Source organism: Falco peregrinus, unplaced genomic scaffold (assembly GCF_023634155.1).
Source record: "Falco peregrinus isolate bFalPer1 unplaced genomic scaffold, bFalPer1.pri scaffold_67, whole genome shotgun sequence".
Lineage (NCBI taxonomy): Eukaryota > Metazoa > Chordata > Aves > Falconiformes > Falconidae > Falco > Falco peregrinus.
The window spans coordinates 270823-276476 of record NW_026599628.1 but is presented as its reverse complement, the minus strand read 5'-3'; the positions used below and the strand labels follow the sequence as shown (position 1 = coordinate 276476).

The 5654-nt window shown below is 48.5% G+C and overlaps 1 long non-coding RNA gene across 1 annotated transcript; it reads right to left on the bottom strand.

The window, feature by feature from the left end:
- Positions 1–826: 826 nt before the first annotated feature.
- On the bottom strand, positions 827–5336 carry LOC129783620 (uncharacterized). The gene is made up of 3 exons (XR_008745386.1): positions 5185–5336; positions 3727–3917; positions 827–1129 (listed from the first exon to the last, which is right to left on the bottom strand). It is a non-coding gene; the product is annotated as an uncharacterized LOC129783620 (long non-coding RNA).
- Positions 5337–5654: the final 318 nt, after the last annotated feature.

Here is a 5654-nt window from a genome sequence, read left to right as displayed (position 1 = left end):
TTCCCTCACTGCCATCTGAAATCGTACAGCTTGAGGCACTTTTCATGTAAAGCCAAGAAAGCTCAGCTCAGAAGGCAAAGATCCTTCTTAAGGGAACGGACCACCTGTAACTACAAGACACCTTCCCGCCCACTGAAACATAGCAACAGAGTTAAAAGCAGTTTTTAAATTCCAAGTGGAGACATTCAAAGTTTGAAAACTACAGGACATTCTCTTCCTAGCACAAAATAATCAACTGTTTCCCACTTCTCTGCAAACCTTAACCCCAGTGCTTTGTATTTTTCACGCTACAGCACAGAAAGCCAGTACCCACAGTTGCACAAGGACTTCCACTGCCAGTGTGCAAAGCATTGAGGAGTCTGGGCTCAGTCTTGGCAGTACAGGAGTGATCCACCTCAAATGCACTGCACAGCCTGCATCTGGGGTATCACAGGTCAATAGCTAATCACTGCTTTTCCTCCCAGTAACAATAAAAAGAGAAAAAAATAAAATCTCCTTACTTCCACAGCTCTTCTTTACAGGCTAGAGGTTTATGGAAGCGATGACCCATTTCACCCAACACACCAAGACACCTTTTGAACAATTTTCAGAGCTGTCCAAAACCCCCCAGATCTTATACAACAATCAGTCCAAAGAAAGTACAGAGGTCTCAGCGCTACTGGACACATGCAGGAACACTTGTGTTTACTGGACTTTTTTAAAGGGAAAAGGCATTACACCAGCGTACCAGACCCTTGCCCAAAAGACTTTTCAAACCACCTGTTTGTTGACGCAGTCACTGCACTTCAACCCTTCCACCCATGACAACATCCGCTCAGGGGGCAGACTTGCCTGCTCTTGATCACAGAACCAGTCAGCAGAGGTCAGATTGAACCAAGCTAAAAACCGGGCCCAATCTCTACGTTCACGCTTGGGATACATGGCTCCTATCACAGGGCACACACGGCGGTCCCACTTGAGTTACGTATCTGAAGTTGCATTTCCCACGGGTCAAATATTCCTCTTCAGATCTGCCTTGAAACTGAGGGCTCATGGTCAGTGAGAAGAAGAGAGTTCCTTGCCTCCTGTGCAGTCAGGTCATGTTCCCCTGCTAAAAGCAGCCTGCTCAGGCCTCCCATTTGTGTACAATCTGTTAAAAGAATAAAACCAAGTCTGAAGGTTATTCATTTGCTTCCTTAAACATCCTACCATTTGCAGCATCCAGCCCTCAGAAGACGACTTCTGACATAGCAACTTCTCCAAGCAACCTGCTATAAAAGGCAGTTCAACAGAATCACCAACAGCCAGGTCTGTACCCTCGGGGAGACACTTTCAAAGCCCTTTGGAGGATCGCACTGGATCTGTGTGCTTTAGACCCCACTGCGTGGATTTACTATTTTACTGGCAAAGTTTTTATGTACCACATGTGAACATCTTCAAAACACCTACTGTAATGATCTCATGCATAAACAGACACAATGATTCTCTAATATCACACAGGAAGAACTCAATGGATGCTCCTACCAAGGCAGTGGCTCCCTTCTGTAGCCACTGAACAAGCAAAAGGATGGATCAGAATGACATTATCAAGCTCTGAAGCAAACTGTCTGTCTTCCTTTAGCTGTAATTTAGAGCTTCATTGAGTGCTGAAGAGTGTCAGCCTGACAGCTCTGAAGCGTGAAGCGCTTGATCCTCTGTGCCAGAACCGCACCGGCACTGGCCACACAAGCTGCCTGCGTACTCGCAGGGTCAGGGTCAGGGTCCGGGTCAGGGTCCGGGTCAGGATCAGGGTCTTTACTGCCCTGCCACCGTAACATAGAAGTGAGGAAAGTAAAATGGAGATAGAAGTGTTCTTTCTCCACATAGTTGATGCTGGCAGCTTCTTGCCTCCAGCATTCCTGCACCTCAGGAGCTTGGGAAATGACAACAAACGTGAAACTTCCTGAAAATAATTTGCCTGACACACCACAGCGTAGCACTTTCGTATGCCCACACGACACTTCTGGCTCCCAGCTGCTCTCCTGCGCTTCCCTGTAGCTACCTGGGAGGCACCTTTTCCATCTCCTCAGATCTGGCCAGCTGAAGAACAGCCAACTCATGGCTCTAACATTCTTCCCCTTCCTCTCAACATCTTCCTGGTGGTCTCAGCTTTCTGCCCTCCAGATTAGGGGTGTATCATGACAGGACAAGGACAGCACTGTTGGTTTTTGGGTTTTTTTTCTGTAAGGAAGCCAAATACTTAAAACTCTTTATTAAAATATAAAAATTAAGAGGAAGGGAAAAGCCAAAATGACAGCCAAGTGGAAGTTTCATTTGGTGCTCAAACTACCTGAATACTTATGCTGCAGCCGAGAGCTGGCCCTTAGATGGCTGATCAGGATAAAGCCCCAAATCCTGCCACTAAGGTTTCAAATTACAAAATAACATCATCTAAGGGAAGGCAATATGGATAAACACAAACATTGCCGTATGTTTACAGGGCCTTCACAGCACAATGGTTCTCTTATGGCACCGAGAACTTAGCAGTAGGAAGAATTACAAAGGTCAAGTGCTATTTATAAGCAATGTACCCTTAAATCAACACTAGTGACAAAAGAGCCAAGCACTTGACTTGCAGAACAGCAGATGATTCGTGACTTTCTCCACAGCTTCTACTACTGATGAAGTTTACAACCACCTCACCATTTGGGAACGACATCCGTTGCTAGTGTTGCTCTGGGTGGAAACTCAGCCAGAAGGAATTTGTCATTACAGGAATTCTCATGCCACTGAACTGGCAGCAAGGTACACAAGCCTCTTAATCCCTTTTTATACTTTTACACTTGTGCCATAAAACCATTCTCCACTCTCCATCTCAACACCTCTCCAAGCAGTAAAGGCCCATCTGCCACACACTTGTCACAAACTACATAGGATAATGACACAGGTTTCAAATACATCAGAAAGTATCAAATCAGACACTTTAAAACATAAAAAAAAATTAAAAAAGGTGGCAGTGGGACATTATTTTCTACCTTGACTGTTAGGTTCACAAGCTGCTAGTAGTTAACATTAATGGCTCACTGTTTCACGGTCATGATGGCAACAGTTCTGCAATGTGTGGATACCAGCGAGAGAATTCCTGCCTTGCACCAGTTCAGGTGCTCCACCTATACCTCTTCACAGATTTGATTTTTTTAATTATTTTTTTTTTTTAATGCTTATCAGGGTAGGATCTGCCTACCAAGACCAGATTTTAAGTGAAATTACATTACACTCCTCTTGATTTAAATACAGCAAGATAGCTCCACTGCTACATTCAGCCACAAGAACGTAAACACCTCCAGCTTCATAGACACCCATACATTATTTTTGTAAGGAACAAATGACTGAACATGGAACAACACTATGAAAAAGCAAAAGAATGCACACAATCAGCATTTCCCTATTTGGACCAAAAAAAGAAAATCTCTTAACAGCAGATAAGTCTAAATTAAAAATCAGCCACATCCAGATCCCAAATGGGGGAGGGGTTATTGTATGCCACAGACCTGGACTTGACTGTTGAAGGAAATCACACACTAAGGAAAATTTGAGGTGGTTCTGCAGAGGTTTTAGAGCCTTGGCAACTTCACTTGGGACATGAAAGGTATGTGCGCTATAGTATCACCCACAGTAAAGGAAACTAGTCTCGTAGTTTGAGTTCAACACCACATCCGCAAACAAAATGAGGCTGCTACATTTGAGGAACACTGATGGAAACCTCACCTGCCATCCCGAAGTTATGCTATGGCATTTCTTCCCTTTTTGCCATTTTCCTCAGCCTTGGTACATCTTTTGCACAATCTGAAGCGAGGGCTTCTTCCTGTTTCTAACAGTGAATGTCTGGGTATCACACGTTGGTTTCTTGTGCGGCGCCAATAAGACCCAACACTTGCCTTCATAAATGCACCCGTACACTAGGAAGAAAAGGAAAATTACCAGTCTCGACATTGTACTGCCCACAGGGCAACAGAGTGCCCCGCTCATAAGCAGATTTAAGACAGTAAATAACCCTCAAATATCTTGATAAACAAGCACAGTTTAATCATGTCCTTTTAAACTGACCACCGACACAATCTAACAAGAAGACACATTAAGGGAAGCAGAGCTGTAGTTAAAAAAGTGGGGCTTCTCTTTTCTCTCCTGAGGGTTTACCACCCAGAGCAGGCTCAAGTTCTGAACCTGCAGACTGCTCCCCCACGCTTCTATGCTCACTCTGGGAAAGAAAGACGGTTGTTTGAATTCTTTTGCAGGTACAGTCTTTCTTTACTTTTGAGTTGGAATGAAATGAAAAGCTGCCATCAGTCCCACTTACGGCACAGGGACACACCCATGTTCCATGCACATGCCTGCACAGAAACGCACACAGAGGGAAACCATCCCTTGGGTATCAAATACAGAAACAGCACTGAAAACCTTGACTTCTGAGAGTCCCTGCAGCGTTCTCCCATGTCAATACACAGCATGCTTGTGGCAGGATCACCACTGCGTGTGCGTCACTTGCTTTCATTTCCATCTTCATCTCTAACCTGGCACTTGCCACCTCCAGACTGCAGCATGCATAAAAGCAATTCTGTTTACTAGAAGCACAGCACCATGTGAACCTTCTGCATGAAGTCCGGTATTTAAAGAAATTGCTATAAAGAATAAAAATCTGCCGGCACCACAGACCCACATTCACGCTGTGTTTTCTGAACAGGGATGATATATGAAACCTGCAAACTAAGGACTGCAACACCTTGCTCCTTGCCCCTGTTCTTTTGCCCTCAGGCTGGCGCAGGAGCTCCTTTCACCAGAGCAGGCACACCACAGACACAGCCTCACCGAGGGGAAGGGTGGGGAGGGGAAAAGGGCAGAGGGGGAAAGGAAAGACCCACAGAAGCAGCTTTGCCGCCCACTGCCAAAGCCACAGCCTGCTCATCCTGGTCCCCCACCCTGTCTGTGCTGGTCTGTGCCTCTGTCCTCCTTCCCGCCTCTCCGCTCCTCTCCCTGTCCCTCTCTCCTGCTGCTGACCCTGCATTCCCTCGGGCACCCCCCTGCCTCTCTGTCTCTGTCCCGCTCCAACCCTCTGCCTGCTCCTCGCCAGTCCCTGTCCTTTCTCCATCCCTGCCCAGCCCCTCCCGCACCCCCTGCCCCTCTGGATGCCTCCTGTCCCTCTCCAGCCACCCCTCTGCCTTGACCCACCTCTCCCTGTCGCTCGGTGCCTCTCTCCCCCTCGTCCCTGCCCCACGGGGGCTCCAGGGCCTGGGCCTGTGCTCAAGCAGCCCAGGGCAGTGGCTGTGGGGCCTGCAGGGCCAGGGCTGGGGGTTGGTGTCCCCGCAGGGCCCGACGGCAGGGCAGGGCAGGGGCACCCCGGGGCCTGCTGGGAGAAGGTGTGCCCCAGGGCCTGCTGGGAGCTGTAGGCCCAGGGCCATCCCACAGCCATGTTGTTCCCAGGGCATGCTGGGAGCTGTAGGCCCGGGGCAGCCCCATGGCCAGGTTGTTCCCAGGGCATGCTGGGAGCTGCTCTTGCCCACCCTCAGCCTCCTGGCAGCCATGTTGGTCTGGGCAGGCACAGCCTGTGCTGGGGCTGTGTCCCAGCTGAGGGGGGCCTGTGGCCGGCCGTGGGGCGAGGGAGGCCCCTGCCTGCTGGCTGCCTGGGGGTGCAGTGGGGA